The sequence below is a fragment of the Phodopus roborovskii genome, unplaced genomic scaffold (genome assembly GCF_943737965.1).
Source record: "Phodopus roborovskii unplaced genomic scaffold, PHOROB, whole genome shotgun sequence".
Classification (NCBI taxonomy): Eukaryota; Metazoa; Chordata; class Mammalia; order Rodentia; family Cricetidae; genus Phodopus; species Phodopus roborovskii.
Window position 1 is genome coordinate 43,428,931 of NW_026126407.1, and position 24,984 is coordinate 43,453,914.

Sequence of the window (24,984 nt, forward strand, 5' to 3'; positions counted from 1 at the left end):
AAAAAAAAAAAAGTATGTTAAAGTAGATAAGGGAAAGGCTAGGAGGCCTCACCTTACACAAAGAACAAGCAACTAAGGAATGCTGGGAGTCAGAGAAATGGTATTCTTCAGGTAAGAGCACATCAATTGTTTGCCTAATACCAAATAGTCAAGCCTGAAAACACACATATAAGTAGCAGTATACACATGTAATGGTTTTATATATGTACGTATATATACATGTATGCATATATATGTATGTGTATATGTGTTATTTAGTAATGTATGTGTATTGTAATACATGCATGTAACAACAAATAATGAAAAGTAGAGGCCATGAATTTGAAAGCAATCAGGAAATAGTAATGGGTCTGGAGGGAGGAAAGAAAAGGGGGAAATTGTGTAATTTTAATCTCATAAAACAATTTTTCAAAGGCCACCAACAAAAGCTGCTTATAAATGCAAATTATGATAGAAATCTAAATGCTCATCAGAATGACAAATGTGTTAATATAATGCCTGCAGTTGAAAGCTGTGCACCTATTTAAATAAGAGGGCACAGTATATCAATACAAAAACCCCGTTTGGAGAAAATTAAGTTCAAAATATGTATAGAATTATGGAATTCATAAAAACCTTAAAATAGCCAGGCCCTGGTGGCACACACCTTTAATCCCAGCACTCAGGAGGCAGAGACAGGAGAATCTCTTTGAAATCCAGGTCAGCGTGGTCTACAGAGTTAGTTCCAGGACAAGCTCCAAAACAATACAGAGAAATCCTGTCTTGAAAAACAAACAAACAAACAAAAAAACAACCAACCAACCAACCAAACAAACAAAAACCCCCAAAGCCTTAAAATAGGTTGAACATCTTATTTCTTTACCGACACATTCATATGAAGAAAATGATTAGCCTTTCTGCTTTTAGGCCCTCAAATAAAAGTACAAAAAAGTCATTTGACATAGTGCTCCATGCTGGTAGTCAACCAATAACTAACTACTAAATAGTAGATTTATTATGAACTCACTAATTATGGTTAAAATATTCAAAAATATTCATCATAATATATTTGAATAACAGTTTTGAAGCAATTTAAAATAGGTCAGGTGTGGTAGACTATACATTTAATCCCAGTACTTTCCGGGCAGGAGAAGGAAGATCTCTATGAGTTCAAGGCTAGCCTGGTTTACAAAGTGAGTTCCAGAATAGTCAGGAAAACAGTTCCTCTCTTGAAAAACCAAAACCAAACCAAACAAACAAACAAAAGTAACCCAACCAACCAAACAAAAAATTCACATGAATGGTCACAGAAAAAGTTAGGCAACTATATGATGGTCTTGAAGGACAGCGTCTTGGTAAATAATATACAATGTTAAAGGAGCAAATAACAGGTGATATTGGATGGATATGTGAAACCTGATTATGGAGAAACTGGAATAAAAATTGGCATTAAAAGAAAGCAGAATACCAGAAGAAGTGAGAAACATGAGTGGTTTTCTTCTTTTTCTTATTTTGTCCTAGTGTTTTTAATCTGTTCTTTTCAGTTAGTATATGAAACAGTGAGGTTCATAGTGATGGCACTTTACTTGTACTAATAACAAGGGAAAGTCAGGGTCTCCTTCTTTGGAATCTTAGTTATCTTAATAAAAGAATGGATTCTGATGGAAAAGAAAAACCCCCATTTCAGACAAGATGAATATCTCAAGAGCACCTGGAGAAGAATGGAGGAGAAAGGGGAGAAAAGGGGAACCCATGTCACTTAGGTGGACATCGAGGTCAGACATTGGCAGGCAGGCAGTCACATGATAGACAGGGAGGCTTAAGAGAAAGAGGAAGTCCCAGATGCTGGAGAACCCCAAAGTGTTAAGGGAAGCATGAGTACCTAGAGAAGAGATGAGGGGACTAATAGGAGAAGCTTCTAATCACTCAGAAAGGTTGACAGACCTATGAACCTGTGTGGCTGCAACCAGTAAGCTCATGGTTTAGGGTGGGGATTCTGGGCAGGAAAAGCACAATATCTCATTAAAGGAAAAAATCTTCCATGTGTTTCTGATAACAAGGAGGGTAAGACCATCACTCTAGGGGAGGTCCCTTAGCCAAGTGACTGACCAGGCCCAATTGATATGTAGGTATCCACTAGGCTGGAGATTCTATTCTTTCCCACAAGTTTTTGTTTTGTTTTTTGTTTTTAGAGACAGGGTTCTCTGTGTAGCCCTGGGTGTCCTGGAACTTGCTTTTTAGATCAGGGTGGCCTTGAACTCACAGAGAGCCATCTGCCTCTGCCTCCTAAGTGCTGGGATTAAAGGCATATGCCACCACCACGCCAGATCAGAAGTTTTTTCTTACTCTAACATCACTTTGTTCTTATCTAACCTCCCCCCAATCTGCCTTCCCTCGTCTCCCCACCCTCCTTCCACCCTGCCTTCCCATCCCCCCTCCTCTCCCTCCCTCTTCCTGGTGTTTTCCACTTCTGAAATTGTTCCTTCTGCTTTCATGTCACATTTCTCTTGCTTGTTCCTCCACCTTCTCCTCTTAGACATTTTGTGTCTCCTCCTGGGGTTCCTTTCTCCCTTTCATGCATACTCATATTTATAAATTTAAACACAAATTCCTCATATGAGAGAAAACATTCAGCGTTTGTCTTTCTGAGTCTTTTTTTATTTCACTTAGTATAGTGGTCTCCCATTCTGTCCATTTTCCTGAATGTGCCTTTATTTTATTTCTTAATTGTAAATAAAATCCCATGTGTGTCAAACACGAATATACAGGAATCTCTGTGAGATACCTTAACTTACAATCCTTCAAGTATATGCCAAGCAGTTTTATAGATTGTATGATAGTTTTAGGTTTTTGTTTGTTTTGTTTTGTTTTTTGCTTTTGAGACAGAGTTTCTCTGTGTAGCTTTGGAGCTGTTTGGGAACTAGCTCTGTAAATCAGGCCGGCATCGGACTCACAGAGATCTGACTGCCTCTGCCTTCCAAGTGCTGGGACTAAAGGCGTGTGCCACCAACACCTGGTGATTGTTCTAGTTTTTAAAGAAAACTCCTGACTAATATCCATAGCTGCAGCTACAATTTATACTCCCTCCAGCAGTGGCTAAAGGTTCCTCTTTCCCCACATCCTCGCCCACATTTGTTGTCACTTGTTTTCCTGATGGCAGCCTTTCTAGCTTGGATGGTATAGATTATTAATTTTTTTAAGAGTTAGAAAATTCAATAAATCATATTAACTTCATATTTTTCTAGGTTGCATCTGAAGAAGATATCACAATGGGATTCTCATGCTCAGAGGACTTAGAACCTGGAGGAAAAACATACACACACTAAATTTCAGAAAAATGCCGAGTTTGGAACTTTGGTCTTTGGAAATACTGATGCTGTCTCTAAGCGATTTATGAATTTTTGTTCCTCGTGTAACTAGTGTTGAAAAACATATATGTGGCAACAGGCAAGGGTCTACTTTTAGCTATTGTATCACATGTCTACTCATTCCCTGGAATCCCCATCCACAGATTGTCTTCTCACATTTGAGTTAAATCCTGTGCCCATCTAGAATCTCTGGTGTGGGTGGAAACCTACCATTCCAGTCTGGCCTGGTCAGTCATTGGTCAAGTGACCACCCCTAAGAAGGTGGTCTTACCTAAAGGCATGAATGATAAAGAGACAGGCAGAATGGTCTTTCCTTTAGTTAGATACTGTACTTTTCATGGCACCACATTCCCTTCTGTTTTCATCCTCGAAGCTCTCCCTGGTCTCAATCCACTTCATCCCACACATCCTTTCTTGCTAAGTACTCAGCTTGGGCCTGCCTTACTGGCCCATCTTCCTAATGTCATATTCATGTGCTCAGGGCTCAGTCCTTGTACCTCAGCTCCCCTGTACCTTCACTACTGTCCTCAGGAATCTTGTCTGGTCACAAGAATTTGGGCTCCATCTATATACCAATTTCTCTCAAATGAGTGTCTCCATCACTGACCTCTACTCCAGAAACCACACTTGTATCTGCACTTACCCATCTAGCATTGCTACTTGGGTATCTATTGGAAATTTCAGATTCAGCAAATTTGAAACTAAGCTTTGAAAACTTTCTTTGTTTCTGGCCTTCTCCTTGTCAGCTGATGACAGCTTCTTCTCATCTCTCCACTACAAAACTAGGGGATAAGTCTGTTTTCTCACCTCCACTTCTAATATAGTGGGAAATCCACACAGGTGTGCCCAGATTTTGGCCCACTTTACCATGCCCACATTTCCCTATGGTAACCATAACAGTTTCCCAGAAGCTTTATTTCTTTTCTTTGCTTAGAATCAATGCTTGTATGTTGTGTATGCTGGGAAATTAAACAGAGTTACTGTTCTCTCTTCAAATTGAAGAGGCTAAAACTTTGAGACCAGGAAGCCAGCTTAGCCATTTTCTAGTGAGACCTCTATTCCTGGGATATGTAGGTGGCTACTATATGCTTATGTGATATTTTTGGGAAGTGGAAGAGAGAGAGAGAGAGAGAGAGAGAGAGAGAGAGAGAGAGAGAGAGAGAGAGAGAGAGAGAGAGATTGTTTTGGCTGTCTGTCTTTCCTTCCTCCTAAGGATACTATCTATCTTCGGACCTTTTTGATTTACCATAATTACTTCCTTATAGTGCTGATCTCCAAATACAGTTACACTGGTGGATTATAGACAGTTTACAGCAGTGTGTTATAGTAAAGCCTGGATAACAGGACACACACATCTCTTATCTGTGGACTCCTTCCTTCTTTATCCAACTGTCATTACACTACTGCAGCCCCATATGGCTTGTTGCTGCTTGTTCCCAATCCTAGAAACCTCCATTTCATGCCTTCTTGCTTGATGTTTTCCCCAATCTGAATGAAATTCCCCTAGATCCTTACTTGGTTCATTTGCCTCCTTGAAGTGTTTGCTCATATTGACTATTCAATAGTGATTCAATAATCAACCAGCGATTACTTGAACATGTCCCTTTAGACAGCATCTCTCCACTCCGTGCACATCTTCTCCTAATCCCTTCCTCGTCTGCTTTATTTTATTTTATTTTTTGCATTTTGTCAGGTACTTATGCATTTTTCACCACACATGACATTTACTTTTAAACTTTATTATTTATTGATGACCTGTGGTGTTACAATCTAAGTTTCCAGACAGAGGATCCTTATTTATGTATTTATTTATTTATTTATTTATTTATTTATTTATTCATTTATTTTGACTACCAAAATGTTACATTGCCCAAAACAGAACCTGACATACAGGAAGAATTCAATCAGTGCCGTTAAATAACTAACGGTCACAATGCATACATTCACACAGAGATGTCAGCAGTGAAGCTACCTGATGTCAAGCCAAGCCTTTCCTACCAAGTCCGGCCAAGGCAAGCCATGCATACACTCAGAGGAAACCATTAATTAAAGTGTGTTTTTTTTTTTTTTTTTTTATAAATAAGCTCTCTTCCTCTTTACAAATGTGTACTGTGAATGTCTCTTTTTATTGTCATCTCAGGGTTTAGATACCAAAATTCTGTAGGAGAGTCTTTCCAGCTACATCATGTGTATAGAAAGGCACTCAAGATGGAATGTGCACTCCACAAGAGGTCAGTAAGTGAGAAAGATTGTCCATGGAAGAGAGTGCAAACCAGAAGTTATTTTATAGTGATTAGAAACAGTTTTTGAAAGATAGAAATAAGGAGGTAGGGCAAATGCATAGAATGGTAAGGAAGTGTTCCAAAGCTGTAATTCTTCCCCCAAATTTACACATAAATATGTTGGGAGGGATGGCTCATGCCTGATACCAGCATTCAGGAGGCAAAGGGCTGATGGATCTCTGAGTTTGAGGCCAACCTGGTCTACAGAGTGATTTCCAGGACAGCTAGGACTACACAATGAGACTATCTCAAAATACAAAACAAAACAAAAACAAATGAAAGACAAAACAGCAATAATAATAGCAAACCAAAACCACATAAATTCACTGTAATAACACTCTGGTAAAGATTAACAGTTTATATTTTGTATGAAAAGGTAGAAGTGCTTGAATGATCTAAACTTAAACAGCAACAACAATTTGGAGGCATATTAATTGACTTCTAGACTACTAGAAAGCTACAGTAAATAAGCCATCATGGTGTATAATAAAATTCTAGGGTTGGGGAGATGGTTCAGCCATTAAAGGCTAGGCTCATAACCAAAAATATAAAAGTCTAAAATCAGACACACTGGATTTTCACAAAGGTATGAGAGCAATTAAGTAGAAAAAAAGAAAACAGTCTTTTCAATAAACTGTGTTAAAACACTTGTATATACATATGAAAGAAAAACAATTAAAAAAGAAAACAATAAGAAACATCCTTCCAACTTAACGATACAACAAAGGAAAAAGCAGGCTGAGATTAAAACACTAAAAATTGCTAGAAGAAAATGTATCAGAAGAGCTCTGAGTCTTAGATCAGGCAAAGATGTCTTAGCTGTGACACTAACAATGTCATACAATGTGATGCATTGGGGCTGGAAGTGGTGTCACACAAATTTAATTCCAGAGTTCAGTAGACAGATGCAGGAGGATTTCTCTGAGTTCCAGGCTGGGCAAGGCAACATGGCGAGACCCTGTCAAAAAGAAGTGATACATTAGGCTTCACTTGAATTTAAAGTTTCTATTCTTCAAAATGTAGTTAAAATAATTAAAAGCTAAAAGTGAACAGCTAAACTGAAATCAACAGCTACCTGATAGAAGTCTGCCCATGGCAAACAGCATGTAAAGAATGAACCACCACACCCAAATGGATGGGGAGGAGTTAGGAGGAAGAGCTGGTGTTGGGTGGGGCAGCCAGTGCTCTCACCTGATACTAGGATGGGAAGGAAACAAGACAGCCACAGTAGGCAAAAATCACAGGTTCCTTATAAAGCCTACGCAGTTATCCACGGTGCAGCAATGTCCTTGTTGGCTGTGCATACTGTGCAGTGGTGTCCCATCCAATTATATGGCAGAACGTGTCTCCATCACTAAACAACACATGAGCGTACTCAGTGTGTGACCCAGCAATCCCATTCTTTATCCAATAGAAATGAAGATATCTTCTTACAAAGCCCTGTCAGCAGCAACTTTATCCATGAACACCAGATACTGGAAACACCCCAAGTAGCCCCGTCTCTTGGTGGGCATGTAAGCACACTGTGTTATATTAACTCAGTACTAGTGAGGAATAGAATTGAACAGCAGATTCATACTACAGCAAAGACTCATCTCAAACACATTATGTTAAGTGATAGGAACCCATCTTGAAAAGGCTGAATTTCTGTGTCATTCCAATTACATGATGTTCTGGGAAATGACAATTGCAGAAACAGAAAACAGATCGGTGGTTGCCATGGACTGGGATGGGAGGAAGAGCCAACCACACTGTGGCTGAGGAGATGTTTTGTGTGTCATGGAATTGTAATATAGTTTGACTGTGAGGGGGCTACATAATATTTTATTTGTCAGTTTCCATAAAACCATATACTGAAAAGAGAAGGTTACTCATAAAAACCATACCTCAGAATACCTGTGTAAAACTCAAAATCTACTGAGGCTGAGGCTCTGTCATTGTTATTCCAGTGTCATTAACCACCTTTGGTTGTTAATAATGGTTAAACTACACTTGTATCTATCATGGTTGGTATTTACTTACATTTTTGCTTATTCTGCTTTCCAAGTATTAAGTAGTGCTTTTTAAAGATTAGATCAAGAACAATTTCAGTGAGATTCCTTTATTCTGTGGGCCAAATTTCCACCACAGTGTCAGTCATATTTCTGAAAATGGAGGTTTATTCTCTCTCTCCTTTGTTCTCTTCAAGACGGTTTCTCCATGTAGCTTTGGAGCCTGTCCTGGAACTCACTCTGTAGATCAGGCTGACCTTGAACTCAGAGATTCACTTGACTCTACCTCCTGAGTGCTGGGATTAATGGTGAGAGCCACCACTGCCCATCTGAAAATGAAGGTTTGTTGGGTGGGATCAGTGTTCTGGGGGATTCCAGCCATGATCAGGCAGCTTGTTGATTTGGGCAACTGGTAATGCTGTCACAACACAGGAAGAATATGCAGAGACAGGCTGACATATGAGTCAGAGAGTCAGTAGGCAGAGGACAGGCCGGGGTTTTACTATCCCTTTTGAGGGTGGACATACACTAACCAAGGAATATCTAGTAAACCTCTTGTCCTCAAGGCACAACATCCCCAAATGCCACCACTCTGGTGAATAAGCCTTCAACGAATGGATTTTGTAAGGACCTTCAACTAGAGGGACTTTCTTGTGTGTAGAGATGGAGGCTTTGCTAGGTTGCCCAAGATGACCTGAAACTCTAACAATCTTCCCACTTTAACCTCATGAGAAGCTAACTATGGAATTTTCAATATTTTATCTCACAGTCTCTTATGAGAGCACCTGTTATAGATGGTGGTGATCCTTCTCTCTTTAAAATCTTCTCATAGTTTCAAACATTTTGTTTCCTAGTCTCATTCACTAGAATTTCATCAGATTCATTTCTCAATTTTCAATTTGCACCACACTATGTCTGGTCTACTTTTAAACCAACCCATTGACTTTTTAAGTCAAAACTGGGATTAAAATGTAGCATGCACACAAATATGTATGGAATATGATTGACAACTCCAATGAAGGAGGCTCCTGAGTCAAGCATGCAAAGATTCCAATTGGCATATGTCAATCAGCAAATCCTGCCAATCAGGTCTCCTAGTTCTAAAATAAAGGTTAATTTTATTGGTCTTTGAATATAACTAAAATCAATCTCTGTTATCTATCTGTCTGTCTACAACTATCTATCATCTATCATCATCATCTGTCTCTGTCTATCACCTATCTTCTTTTCTTCTTTCCTATTATTTTTATTATTATTTTGAGGTAATAAGAGTGTCAATGCCAATGAGCCAGTGAGTAATATCCCAAGCTCATAAATAGAAATTCCACCTAAACTCTGTTTCCAACCTTCTATTTATAAGAAACACCATACTGTTGTATGTAAATTCCTCAGTATGGCTGGCTGGCTGGATTAATGTTGCTTTATGTTAAAAGGATACAAATTATTTATTGTACATTTATGGAAAACAGTGCTTTCCCACACAGAGCAATTATGAATATGCCTGTATGGGCATTCTTTTCCTTTCTTTTGGAGCATGCATCTCTGATTTCCATTTGGATTTGTATCTGGGAGTATAGATGCTGAGTCATGGGATATATTAATTCTCCATTGCCTCTGTGGCAAATTGCCACTCATATTTGTGTGTGATTAAATCAACACAAATTTAATCTCTTACAGTTGCATTGGAACTCCAGTAGGAGCTTCCCTGTGCTAAGGCTAAGGTGTAGTTAGGGCTGTGCTGTTTGGAGGCTCTAGGAGACTCTTTGTCCTTGCCTTTCCTGCTCTGGAGCTGCTTTCCTGGGTTCCTGGTCACCCTCCTCAAGCAACATTGATCAAAATCCTTCTCACTCCCACTCTTTCCTTCTGATTCCTCTTTCTGCATCTGAGGACACTTGTCATTGTATAGGGCCCACACAGATCATGCAGCAGGACAATCTCTTTCATTTAATCTCATCAAAGATCATCAGCCACTGTTCCACCTACAACCCAATTCCTCTTCCCCCACACCAGCTTCCTCCACATATTTGGCAATGTTGGTATTAGAACATCTTTCTGGAGTAACTTCATGCTCAGCTCAATGTCCCTGTGTAATAGTTTCCTCAAGTGGTTCTGCTAATTCAGTGGGTCATTGTCTTGACATCTCTGCCACATCTTGTTTTACTTTATATTTTTTTATGGTGGTGTCATACTGGTACTGCAATGACATTTTAATTCATATTTCTCTAATGAATAATACCAATTTATTATGTTCAAAAAGTTACATTTATGAAGCAGGTATGTGGATCTTCTGTGCCCACCCCCAACCCCTCCACCTCCCGGTCAGTGTGTGTGTGTGTGTGTGTGTGTGTGACTTGGGTTTATTAGGTATGATGAATGTTAATTCTTGGTTAGATATATGTATTGCAAATATTTCCTCCTGCTTTATATCCCTCAAGGTGGTCTTCTGTATTTTTCTTTAAAATTTTAATTTTTGTATTTCTATCTTTCATACAATTTTTATATAATGTTAAATATGAATCAAAATTCAATTTCCTCCCACAAGCATGGTGCATAAGAAATTTATGTTTTTGGAAATACACTTCTCTTCATTTGTGTTTCAGGGTTTCCTGCCACAAAAGATGAGCGCATGCCTGCTCCATTTTAGCATTCTGTGTGAGATGTTCTCTTTTCACTTTTAAATGATCTATTAATTTCTTTTAAAGATAGTCTTTTTTTTGTAATTCTCAAAAGATACCCTGTTCAGCTAGTGCTTAAATATTCTTTTAAATGTAGGGTCAGTATCTAGTTCCATGATTTCAGGATCCTAGGCCACTATTTCTGAGAGTGTTGTTCTTCTCATAGCATGTGGTTTTAATTCTTCAGTGTGAACTTATTTTTAATGAGCATTATTATTATCTGTCTGTCTGTCTCCATCTAGCTCTGTCTTTCTGTGTGTGTGTGTGTGTGTGTGTGTGTGTGTGTGTGTGCTAAAAAGTCACACACAATATTCATTTTGGCTTAACACACTAAAGTTTATTTTTCTTTGGTGCAAAGTCTGCAGTTGTTTTCCATGAAATGATTCTGCAATCCAGCTATTCCCACCTAGTGGCTGAACTATCACCCCACCTGTAGCTGCCAGTGTCCCTGAGGAATGGAAAGGGAAAGTGGATCCTGCACCTTTTCTTCAGCCCCATAGGGGTGTGGATCATGCCCTGGTCATGGTCCAGAAATAGTCACATGGTCCTGGATAATTGCACTGGTCAGAAGAGTGAGGGAGTGCAAGGACATTGATAATCAAAAGTTCTTTTGTCCCCCCTTCCCATTTGTAGCCCACATTCAAGCTCTCTCCTCTCCCAAGGGATGCAACCTGGACATCCATCCAGTTATTAACTCCAGTTCTAACTCCATCATATCCTGGTGTGGCTCCTCCCTGCCTTGAGTCTTGTGAACAAACAAGAGGTCTCTGCCTCTTCATGCAAACACAGATGCATGCCCCTCTCCTCACCACACTGGTATAAGCAAGAGCCTATCAATGAATGCTTCCATTCAGAAAAGGTGAAGGGAAGCACACAACAATCATTTATCGTTAGCAACACAGAAAGGTCATTGAGCTAATAGTGTAAAGGTCCTAACATTTCAAATAGGAAGTCCTTGATTATTTAAATATTTTCTGTAGGAAGGCTCCAGACAGAATATCAGGTCCTCCTTAGTTTTCCAGTGAGCCGTATCTCCTGACTGTTGCTCACACTGGACACCTTTCTTGTGCATTTTGTAAGTTTTGCTGGAGAGCTGGTCATCATTAAACTTGCCATGTGAATGCAAGCCAGCTGGTCACATGCACTCCACTCAGTGGCTGTTTGTCTGCAGAATGCCTCGGTAGATTCATTAACCAGGAGCTGTTTTCTTTTTAAACACCACTTTCGCAGTTGGAGATTTCTATGCCATGCAAGTGCTATAAATTTGGACTTGAACTTCCCCAAGCACAAGCTGGGGATTTAATTTCTCTCTGGAATTTTCTGACTGCTATGAGCTACAGGGCATTCAGTTAATGTCTCTTTTGTGTTCTTACCAGTCTCATTTCCCAACTTACTTCCCCAGAGGTCTGATCAGGAGGAAGATGGCTCATAGCTGCCCATCTATACATTTATACATTTACTATTTATGTATCTGTCTAAAAAAATTATATGTGGCATTGCTTTGTAGTTGGAGGTTTTTAACCAGTGGCAGAATTCTTTTTTTTTTTTTTATAACTTTTTTCTATGTAGACATAGTGTAAAGATTTAAATTTATTGATAAGTAGAGTCTACTCATTCATTTTAAATACTTATATTCCCATTTTAAAGAGTCATTTTTTCCAGGCCGTGGTGGCACATGCCTTTAATTCCAGCACTCAGGAGGCAGAGAAGGTAAATCACTGTGAGTTTGAGGCTAGCCTGATCTACAGAGCTAGTTCTAGGATTGCCTAGGCTATTAAAAAAACCCTGACTAAAAAAATCTAATAATAATAGTAGTAATAATAATAATAATTAATAATAAAATAATGAGTTCTTTTCTAACTCTGCTAATGACAAGAATAAATTTTATTTGCAGTTTTTACTGCTGTACCTTTGGCTGCATGGTGATAATCTCTTGCACACATTTGTAAACGTGTACTCAGGCTGTGTTTTCATTGTGGAACTTCTGAATCACCCAGTATGGGCATCTTTATTTTGTATTAAGTATTGACAATGTGTTGCCTTGGTGGCTAGGCTGGTTAAGAGCTAGGTGTTGATAGAGACTGTTACGTTGTCTCTTAAGAATTTATGTCAATACCTAGCTTTGCTTGACCTTCAAAAGTATTTTCATGTGCAAAGATGACTTTCCATTATGACTTTTTCCTTTTGAGATGGGTTGTCCCCATGTCTTAGCTTCTCTTCATGTTGCTGGGATAAAATACACTGACAAAAGCAACTCCAGGGATAAAGGGCTGATTTCTGCTCATATTTCAAGGACATGGTCTACCATGGCCGGGAAGTAAGGCAACAAGTAAAGATGTGAAGTCTCGAAGCAGTTGGGGGTCACACCCACAATCATGAAGCAGATGCATGCGGCTGCTCAGCTCTCTTTTTTAGCTTCTGTAGCCCAGGATTTCCCAGGGAATAATGCCACCCATAACGGGTGGGTTCTTCCACTTCAATTAATGCAATCAAGAGCAAACCTGGAGGCTCATCTCTCAGTTGATTCCAAATTCTGTCAAGTTGACAACTACCATCATGCCATGTAGCTTAGGCTGACTGTGAGCTTGCAGCCACTTTGCTGGCTTAGTCTTCCCAAGGGCTGGGGTTGCAAATGAGTACACCCACTCCTATTCTATTATTTCATTTCCAGTCATAGGTTGAATAAGGATAAGTTTTTTTTCATGGTTATTAGCTTTTCAAGTTTCTTCTGTGAATTACCCTGTTTACCTCTGTGACTTGGTCTTTCATTGATTTATGAGGAAGATGAATACCTGATGTAGTCTTTGTTAGCTCTGTGAGTTGGAAGTATTTTTCTTCCCATTTCTTATACTTCTGGAAAAAACCTAACATGGTCAATCAAGAAGGTTGGAGTTTGTTTTCTGGTGACTTATTCTTCATTGTCCCTCTGTTCTGCTGCAGGGTGTTGTGTGTCCCATAGGGTCAAATGGACTTTCTATGCTCTTCTGGAACCCACGAGGACCCTGAACTTGCACCTACCTGACTTTTATCGCTTGGACTTCTAACTGACAACAGGATCCAAGCATGCACTGGCCAACCTAGATTTTTGGAAACTCACTATATCATCAATGTAAGAGGGGAAAAAAACTGCTGGAGGCTCAGAAGTGACGAAATTGCAACAGAGGCAACAGCTCATTAGCATCCCAGAGAAAGACTTTCTCTAAGGTTTTATATTCTGCAAATGATGCCTGGACCACTGAAGGGGCAGCTCTTTATATGGCACAGAAAACTCACTAGCAGTGAAACCTCTATACTGTCTCTGACCCAGTGTGAAAGTTTCATTTTGAAGGATTACCATAGAAAGTGGGTGGAGGAGGATGGCGGTGTTAGGGACACTGTATGTATGATGTTGTATGTATGTTTACTGTTTTTTTTATTTCCCTCTCAGATCAGTACAGCAAACCCCCAGTGCCTTCACAAACTCCTTCCAAACTCCTTTATTTAAGATAAAAATCAATATCCTGGGCCTCAGTGTTTGTCCATCACCAGGGTGAAATCCAATTCCTTAGCATTGTCTACAAGAACCTCTACAATTATCTTCCTAAGAATTCCTTAGTCACTGTTGCATCCCACACACCTGCCTTGCTTTAATTAACCCTTCAATAAAAACAGACCTTTTTAGTCTTCATGCACACACCCTGACACTTCTTGCTGTCTCCTGGTTGTTACTTAAGAGGCATTGGGAAGAGGCAGTGGGCCAGGTATGGTGGTTATATTAGTCAGGGTTTCCTAGAGTCACAGAACCTATGGAATTAATATCTATCTATCTATCTATCTATCTATCTATCTATCTATCTATCTACCTACCTAATTACATACCTATGGATTTATTGGAATGACTTACAGACTACAGTCCAATAATGGCTAGTTGTGAATGGAAAGTCCAAGAACCTAGTAGCTGCTCAGTACCACAAGGCTGGGTGTCTCTGCTGGTCTTCTGTGTATGCTGAAAACCCAAATAAGTAGGCTCCAATGCTGGTGAAGGAGTGGCTGCTGTGACAAAGTGAGGACAAGCAGGCAAAGAGAAAACACACTCCATTCCTTCTTTCCTTGTCCTTGTATAGGCTTCTAGCAGAAGGTGTGGTTCAGATCAAAGGTGTGCCTTCCAACCTCCAGGTCTGGATTAAAGGCATGTGTCATCCAGACTCAAGATCCAGATCACAAGTGTGCTCTCCATTTCTGGATTATAGTTCATTCTAGATATAGTCAAGTGGACAACCAACAATAGCCATCACAGTAGTGCCTGAACTAATTCAAGCATTTGGGAGGCAGAGGCAAACAGATCTCTGTGAATTAGAATCCAATCTGTCCTACATAACAAGTTTCAGGTCAGTAAGGGCTACATAGCAAGACCCTGTCTCAAAGAGCAGTAGCAGTAACACCACCACTAACAACAGTTACTGCAAGGAATCTTTTTTTGCTCCACTAGCTAGCTCCCAAATAATCACATGGAGACTTCTTAATGATTGTGAAAGCTCAGCCTATAGTTTAGGCTTGTTCTAAACTAGCTCTTATAACTTAAATTAACCCATTTATATTAATCTTCCTTCTGTCACATGGCATTACCTCTCTTCCCTCTTGCCTACCTTGTTTCCTATGTCTCCTCTTCCTTTCTCTCTCTGGAAATCATGGCTATCTTTCCTGCCTAGCTATTAGCCATTCAGCTTTTTATTACACCAGTCACATCAATACATCTTCACACAGTGTATAGATATCCCACAGCAAACAATAGCAACAAAGCACACACACACACAAGAACAAAAAACAAAGTCTTCAAAGATTGCATTCCATACTAGAATACCACTCCTTAATTGCATGATCCTGAGTCTTGAGTTCTTAACTGAAAGAGAAAGATGGTGATATGGGGACAGGACAGCTAAGACAGGAGCCAGGGTAGTGAAGCAGATGTGCTAGATATGGCTTGTGGTCAGAAGTAGGAATTCTTTACAGTCAGCATTCCAGTGCTAAGTCAGACAGCGGGTGCTTTCTTCTAGGAGGACTGTCCTCATCAAGTCCAAGAGAGACGAAGGGGCCTGAAACATGAGGCAAGACTTGAAAAACGTGTTGTTGGGGGAGTGAATCCAGAAGATCAACCAGTGTGAAACTGAGTCCTGAGCTCCAATGGGTATTTCTGAGTGTTAGGAATGCAGAGGCCCACAGAAAGGGGCCTGGAAGATAGGGCGCTGACAATCTAGAAAGAGCATGGCATTCTTCCTTGCCTCTTTCCTCTTGAACCTCTGCCTGGTTTGATTGCTGGAGTCTTCTCTCTCATGGGGCAGTTCTGCAGAGAACATTGTTTCCCTTGAACCCTCTTACTTTCTTCCATCTAACCTCTTACAAAATCTAAACTCTCCCAGACCCTGTCAAGCTGATACCATGCCTGGCTGTTGCCACCACGCCAGCTCAGTGCCTGCTTAATGCCCCCACAGATGGGAGTGGCTTTTCCAGAATGGAGTGTGGAAAATTATATTTTTCTTCTGCCATGACAACGCCTCTGAAATTAGTCAGGCAGGACAGTAGGAACTGATATTTTAAGGCCATCCTTCATTTTTCATAACTTGGTGCAACCCAAGGCTAAGGGTTAATTTTCCAAGAAGCTAGTGGAGACGCTGATGGCTGAATATTTGGTGGGGCCTTTGTCCTCATGGTTTAGTGACTCATTGGCAGGGTATCCCTGAATGTGAGACTATAAAATTCGTGCAGAGAGATAGTATGAGATCCTGCTGATCAGGGTGGTGTTGTTGCATCAAAGGAAACCAATTCCGTGGGGCCCCTGCTGGGCTCTCTAAATGCCCTGAGACACTCAGCTGAATTCTTTATTAGGAATATTTTTGTTAAGTCCTTTGCACCAAATTCGATGCTGGTCCATCACAAATATAAAACAGTCATTTTCAAGGCAAGCAGCTGATGGGCTGGCTCCCTCAGGATGCTTTGCCCAGGGACTCTCGTTCTGCTGTTTTCTCTGCTGCCGCCGAGTGTATGCCTGATTGGTTTCCTGCTCCACTGCACACCACACACGTGGTGGTGGTGGGAGTATAAATTTTCCTCCCAGAGATTTGTTTGGATACAGAATTTCTAAAAATATCCAAAAGGAACCAAAGGTACAGGGGGCAAATTAAGTTGTATAAAATCTGATGAGTCAAGCCCTCATCACAGCCTCTGTTTTTAAAACATGGTCTTAAAAACACTGACCTATTTTTTTGACCTCCAGGAATGAAACATGGGATTGTAAATCATATTTATTGAAAATATATTCCTACATTTTGTTGAGGATTGGATATATGTCTTCATAGATTTGTTGAAGATATATTTATTGAAAACATATGTTTTGGGGCTATATGTGTTGGGGATTTTGGAATATATTTATTACTCAAAAATTCTTTTGCAAGGGCCTACAGTGTGTTAGAATGGCACGGATATACTGAGGATATAAAAATGAGACAAAATTGACCTAGTATCTGCTCTTTTGTTTCTGGAGTCTAGTAGGAGACAGGGTGATCAAATGCACATGGCCCTGCCTTATGTGGTTTGACTTACAGCTTTCCAACTTTATAGTGGTGTCAGTGGTGTAAAAATGATGCATTGTGAGAAAAACTATACTTCAAATGAATTTTTATCTTTTCTTGGGATAATATAACCTGAGTTCTAATAGGTCTTAATAATAAAAGCTCAGAGTCAGATATGAAAGGGTGAAAGCTGAACAGCCAGCCAGCCACTAGAGCTCTTACCTCTATGAAATCCTCAATCTGAAAAAAGACCAAGTTCCTGTCTCCTCCCATTTATATTCTTCTCTCTGCCTAGCCATCTCACTTCCTGTCTGTCTGCACAGAACTCAGGACCTCTATGGTCAGCTAGTGGCTAGCTCCACCCTTTGATCTTCGAGCAGACTTTATTTGGTAGAGTATAAACAAGTTATCACCACACAGAACAATTCTGTTTGTTTTGTTATGCTTTTACTATTGTATTCACTTGAGGCATTCAATGTTTCAATATGAAATAGGCTTTTAATTGGATGACTTTGCCCATGATTTTGCTAATGTAAATGTTCTGAGCACATTGAAGATGGGGTAAGGATAGGTTACAGTGCTAGGTGAGATAGTGCATTGCATACTTCTTTGACTTACTGATATTTTCAATTCGTCATGGGATTACCTCTTGATAACCCCAACAAAAAACAAGGATCATCTATAACTACTTCAGTTGTGGGCTGGGATTTGAAGAGATATTTAAGGAACTACTGAAATGCTTAATCTAATGAATCAAAAAGACTTCCCCAAGAGGCCTTTAGATAAAGACATCAAGGGAACTGGAGTTTGCCCAGCAGGTGAAGACTAGTACTTAGGAGGTGATTTCCCAGAAGACATATAGGCAAGTGCAAAGCCTGGGAGGTGGGAATGAGCTTCATGTACTATCAGAATGGAAGGTAGGCCAGGGTGCCTAATGAGAGGCTGGAGATTGGAGAGGTGAGCTGGCTGTCATCTAACAGCTCTGGTGGCAATGAAAGAGGCACCTAGTCTCCATCACAAAACCTTTAAGAAGCCCCTAAAGGCTCCCACAGTTGGGAACCTCAGAAAGAAACTTCTGGATTCTTTATACTATTTAAAAAATATGTTTTATTTTATTTTTAATTATGTATATGTAGGTGTATGTGTCTATGAGTTAATATGTGTACATGAATGTAGGTACCCCGTAGAGGCCAGAAGAAGGGATCAGATACCTGGGAGCTGGAGTTACAGGTGTTGTAAGCTGCCTAATGTGGGGACTGTGAACCAAACTCCAGGCTCCACAAAAACAGCAAGTGCTCACAATTGCTGACCCATCATCCTGGTCCTCTACTGTCTTAGTTAGGATTCATGTTGCTGTGAAGAGACATCATGACCACAGCAGATCTTACAAAAGAAAAACATTGAATTGGGTAGCTTACATTTTCAGAAGTATACTCCATTTTCATCATGGTGGGACATGGCAACACACAGGCAGAAATGGTTCTGGCTACATTTTGACCAGAAGGCAACAGGAAGTGGACTGAACAACTGGGTATGACTTGAGCATATATAAAACCTCGAATCTGTTTCTGCAGTGACACACTTCCTCCAACAAGGCCATACCTACTCCCACAAAACCATACCTTCTGATAGTGCCATTCTCTCTGGGGGCCATTTTCTTTCAAATCATCATACCTACCCTTTATTTAATTTTAATTATGTGTATAATTACACACACACACACAAACACACACACACAAATTCAGATGCCTGTGGTAGACAGAGGTATTGTATGCCCCTGGAGCTGGAGTTATAAGACATTTTAAGCTTCCTGATGTGGATGTGCTGGGATTGAACTTGGGCTCTCTGAAGAATGATATGTGCTGTGAATTGTTGAGACATGACTCTGGCCTGTCCTCCCACTATTTTTCATGTTTTGGGTAAAGACATTCTTTTCATAGGTAAGAGACGAAAAGGACTAGGGATGGATGTGGAGGCACCCAAATAAAGAAAACTGCTATACCATTATCACCTCTCAACCTGAAGAAGCCAGAGTTGAAGCTGGAAGGTGATAAAGTAGCTGTGGTCTTGGGAAACCACAGCCAATGATGACTACAACACTCATTGAACAAAGAACAATTAGCTCACATTCTCACCACCCATGGCCTCCTGTTTCCTGCTGAAGCTTTTGATTGGCTGAACCCAGACAAAAGTCAGAAAGCCAGAGAGATGATTCCATTAATTTCAGTAACTGTTCTTCCCAAGAGGGTAGAACACAGGGACAGTGGAGAGTGGGTAGACATGGTAAATGGAGAAACACCAGAAGAAAAAGCTGTCATGCCCACCAATCAGATTTGTGTTACAAAACAGACCATAGTTCTGTTTTGTATACAATGAAGGCTCAAGAGTAGGGGGACTTGCAAGTCTTCTACAGAATGGAGAGAACCATCACAAACCTGAACTGTAGCCTAAGCTAAAGAGATGTTGAAGTTGAAGACTTGGGCTGATTGATTCAGGGGTTTCTAAGGTGATGTAGTTTGATCAAGACTACAAAGAACCTGGCAGCCTTCAAATAACACTCACCCACTGCTGTTGAGTAACTAAATCTCAAAAAAGGAAAGGCACCTGGGCCAGAGACAGAGTGCTTTCCCATGTCATAGTCAGTGCTTTGTCAGCAACCCCAGTCTGGATTAGACCCTTCATTTTTCTCCTCCAGGACAGAATCCTTTAGCTTCTCCAAGTCTCCTAAAAGCTACCATGGCAATGCCTAGTACTAGAGCTGGATTCTTCTTTCTGACCATGGTCCATAGGACCTTTTCATTGAAAATTAACTTCCTTGTGATAGCCCACACCTTGAATGCCTCTCAATGGCTGGTTAGGGTTAAATAAAGGAAGCTGGAGAAGCAAAGAGCAGCCCTTTCCATTTCTGTTACCAAGTGATTAGACAACATCAAAGTTACAACACACACAAACACACACACACACAAACACTCACACACACACACACACACACACACACACACACACCTTGCTCCTCCTCACTCCAGATGAAGAAACTTTTCCAAGATGAAGAGTGGCTAAGTGCAAAAGTTCACACTCCAAGTCAGGTATGTCTTCCTGAGTCTAAAAGTCCACACTCTAGAATGTCACCTATGTCCATCACCAACTTGGTACAGCTCTACACTAGGCTGTTTTTGTCTGGGAGGCAAAGTTAGAGGTAAAAAGGTGTCACCCAAATGTGGGAAGTAGTAAGTAGTCAAAAATGTCACCTACCAACTCTGCCCACCCAGCCCTCTCCATAGGCCTATATGCAACTCCCTGAGATAATGGGTGGAGTCAGGCTTCCCTCCCTTTGAGGTTGGACTGGCTTCAGTGTTTCTGCCTTAATCATCCAAAAGATGGGATTTCACTATAGGCTTTGTTTTCCGTTAATTGGTTGGTTTGTTTGTTTGGGGAAGTTGGTTTGGTTTGGTTTTGGCAGGAGTAGGAATCAAATTAAGCCTTGCAAGACTGGGCATCTGTTCTACCACTAAACTTCATCTCCAGCCCCAAACCTGGGATTTCTGAGGCTATGCTATAAAGAGCTGTTCTGTCTTTGAAGCTGGCTGTCATGCTTTCCAAATGGAGAGGACACAGAGAGATTCCAGGAGATATCCTCAGCTGAGCCCCATAGTGGCAGCCAACAATTAACTACACACATCTAAGATATGCAGGGCAGTCAAGAGTTAGATGGCTGCAGTCCAGAGCTATCTGACTACAACCCCATATAGGAAATCCAAGCGAGGATCGACACTCAGAAGAGCCAATTCAAGAACATTGTGACATATTAAGAGGTTTAAGTTGACCACTTTGTATATTGTTTGGTATGCACTAATAGAGTCAGATATAGAGGAAGGTATGTGACATTGTGGAAGCAATACATACACAATACATACACAATACACAATAACCACACTACATAATATGCTTCTACTTTTTTTATTTTTTCAAGAGATTTTTTTTTTCTGTGTACCCTTAGCTATCTGGAACTTACAGAGATCTGTCTGCCTCTGCCTCCCTATTGCTGGGATTAAAGATATGCGCCACCACTGACTACATTCCTACTTTAAAGCAATTGCTAATAAGGACCCACTCTCCTCGAAGTATTCCCTAATTAAACACATTGGTCTCCTATCCATGGTTGAGCCCAGGCACCCTCTCTCACCTTCAGGATTCCTCTTCTTGTTATGTCTTCCTTGGGTGAGTCCGACACCCAACCTGGAAAGGTGGATGCCCCTTCCACTGGCCTTTCTGGTACCTCCAGCCCAGCAGGTGGTTTCTATCTGTAGTTTCTCTTGATCTTATCTGGTGCATTGATCAGTACAGCTCCCCCTCATTTGTCTCTTTTAGGCACTACCATTTCCAGCTTTTCCCCAGCCAGCTGGCATTCAGACTTACTGGAGGACATTGCATGAATTGACTCTGCACATTCTATACCACAGTCTAATGACAACACAGATCAGATTAATAGATGAGCCACTGAGCAGTTCCATAGACTACAAAGATAGAGAGGTAACTAAAATGTCATGGGATAAAATTGCTGTAGGGAGCCAAATTAGTTCTGTACATGCTGGCAAAACTGGTGAGCCTAAAAGGCTTGGCTTCAATTAAACTCTCCCTCCTGTTGCCAGCCTATGTCTGCTGGAATTTCCATGTTAAGTATATGCAGTTAACCTGCTGTATATATGGCCTGACCACTAACTCCCAGACTGGCCCACTGAGGGTTCGCTGTAACAATCCAGCCTGCAACTGAAAAATTCATAATGCTGTCTGCTCTTTATTGAAAGTGATTTAGTGGAGTGTCTGCATTAGAATAGTTTGATATGCCTCCGAAGAAATTGTCTAGTTCAAAAAATCACATCTAATATGTTCATGGGAAATAAATCTTTATTTTGACCATAAAACATATACTTTTATGATTTTTCCATTTCTACTTAAATGTTGAGCAGACACGGCAGCAAGTCTCCCAACAGGTACATGGCTGCCTGGTCAGGCTGTTTAAGAGACAGAGGGCAAACTCAATGAAATGGTACTAAAAGTCTTTTTCAGTTTTCTCTTCTCATTATTTCCATGTAAAATCAGGCCAAAGAAAATCTTCAAAGTAATCTTAATATGGAAACGAAGTAAAGCAAAACAAGAAACAGTTTGAAATATAACTCAGAAAATGGGTCCAGCAGATCATGCACTTGGCCTTGAGGGATGGGATGCTCAATGGTCCTGTAAGAATTTTGGATCTTGGCTCCATTGTCTGAAGTCCCTTAGACTGCTCAGTCCTTCTGGCTGAGACCCATATTCAGGGGGGCCTGGGTCAGTCCCATGCTGGCTTCCCAGCTACCAGTCTGGTGGCCCATTAGCTCCTCCTTGTTCAGGTAAGCTGTCTCTACGTGTTTCTGCAACCTGGTCTTGTCCTCTCCATCTGCATCTGGGTTCTACTTCAACTCAGTGTTTATGTATGGGTGTTTGCTTCTGTTTCTGACAGGCATTAGTTGAGGGCTCCATGGATAAGTTAGTTGTTGATCTCACTCTCCGGGAAGGGCATTTATGATAGCCTTTCCACGGAAGCTGAGATTGTTAGTTGGGAGCAGTCTTGTAGTTCTCTAGACCTTTCTTTATCTTCAAACCAATATTGGCTCCCTCTTTTATTCTCTCTCTCTCTCTCTCTCTCTCTCTCTCTCTCTCTCTCTCTCTCTCCTGTCTTCTATTCCAAACCAGGCTCAATCTTCCTGGTCGCACGTGTTTTCCTTTCCTCCTCCTCGTTTTCTCCTACTTTTCTCTCCATTCGCTGACCCCCCAACTTCCTCTGTGCTCTGGGTGATTTGTCCATTACCAGTTCTGTGAGGGACTTTATATGAATCTCTTAGAACACATTTTGTATCCTAGTTGCTCTGGTGGTGTGAATTATAGGCTGGTTATCCTTTGCTCTACTTCTAAAATCCATATATGAGTGAGTACATACTGTGTTCCTCTTTTTGTGACTGGGTTACCTCATTCAGGATGGTTTCTTCAAGTGCCATCCACTTGCCTGCGAATTTCAAGATACCATTATTTTTTTCTGCAGAATAGTATTCCATTGTGTAGATGTGCCACATCTTCATTAACCATTCTTCAATTGAGGGGCATCTAGGTTGCTTCCAGGTTCTTGCTATTACAAATAGTGCTGCTATGAACATAGTTGAACAGATGTCTTTGTTGCATGGATGTGGATCATATGGGTATATGCCTAAGAGGGGGATTGCCGGGTCCTGTGGTAAACTAATTCCCATTTTCCTGAGGAACCGCCATACAAAAGGACCTTGTGAACACATCCCCCATGGAGGAATAACTGCCTTAATCTAGAGACAGGAGAGAAGCCCTAGTCCCTACTTCGCATGATCTGTCAGATCTACATGACCCCAACTGGATGGCATTCCCCTACATATGGAATTGGGGTGGGGGGATGGGAGGGGAGGGTGGTTAGAGTGCATGTGAGAGGGCAGAGAGGGTAAAAGGGAGGGAAGGAGGGAGGGAGAGAAGGAGGGAGGGAAGGAGGGAGGAAAGGAGGGACAGGGAACTGGGATCGACATGTAAAATAATAAATTAAATTAAAAAAAAATGCTTTGACTCCAAAATTTAAGTTCAAGGACAAGTTACTGGGGAAAAGGATTTCTATTTTTGTTTCCACAGAAAATGAAAAGCTGTGGATTCCTTCCAGACTAATGTGGTTTGATCAAGCCAGACCGCCTGAAACAGAGTTCCAGGTGATTCTACATTCAAAACAGCTGGACAAAGCAGCCTTACGGACTACAGCCGGGATTTCTGCATCTTCTTAGAATCTCCCATGACAGCGCCCCTTACCAGCAGGAAGTAGTTTGGAAAGAATGACGCCCAAATTCCCAAATATTTTCTATAAATGTTTGTTTTCATTTAAATGGACTTGGAGATATATATGTATGTATGTATGTATGTATGTATGCATGTATGAAAAAAAAGAACTTTGGATCTTGGTCATGACCTTTGGAAAGTTGGATGATTCCTGCTCCAATGGGTTCGTTCTCGACTCATTGGTTAATCACTCTTTCCCTACACCTCACAGAGGGAAGTCACTGCTGATCATGGGTTGGAGAAGTCTCTCACTTGTATGTGTCCTATGTGGTGTTTCAATGCCATTGATCCTTGTCCTGATTTGTACTTTGTTTCGTTTTGTTTGTTTGACAGTTTTACACATGCTAGTGTAACCTGAGAAGTGAGAACATCAATGAGAAAATAGTCCCATCAGCCTGGCCTGTAGGAAAATTTGCGATTAACTATTTATATAGGAGGATGGGCGGGCCCTCCTACTGTGGATGATGTTGCTCCCTAGGCAAGCTAGGAGGAGCAAGCCAGTAAGTAGCACTCTTCCATGGCCTCTGCTTCCTTTCTTGCCTCCAGGTTTCTGCCTTGAGTTTCTGCCCTGACTTGGCTCAGTGATGGAGTGTGACCTAAGAGTTACAAGTTATAATAAACCCTTTCCTCCCAAAGTTGCTTTTAGTCATATTTTATTGCAGTAATAGAACGTCCCAAAGTCCCAGGCACTCCTGGTCCTCCAGGAAACTGATTAAAATGATGTCAGACAGTCACTAGATATGTTTAAAAAAAAAAAAAAACACTATCAGTGAGAACAGGGTAAGGGTGAGAGGAGGTAGCAAGAAGGTCAGCTACAATGAAGGACTGACCTGTGAGGGAAAGAGAAGGAGAAAGCCAGGAAGAGATTCAGATTGCAGCTTAGTCTCACCCAGGCGGATGGGGAGGTTCTGGAGTCCACTTGCTCAGTATCTTGCAGTTGTGGCCTGCTTTAGCTTCCTTCTTGGGCTCCATGCCTTAGGAAAGCCATAGCAGGGATACTATGGACTCAAGGCAAGCTGCTCCCCACAGTCCATGTTGGCCTCCCTGGTGTAGTAGGATGGTAGTGGTACATTTTCATAGCTACCATGAATTCTCAGCAGCCATGAAACCTAAGGATGCACATGAGAGGAGAAAGAGGAAGAGAGAAATCAGCAAAGAAGATGAGGCTGAGATTGACTTCCATTCAGTTTTGCCTAGAGCAAAACTCACCACAAACAAAAGCAACAAATGCAACAATGTTTAGGCTTGCGACTCCTGAGTCCCAA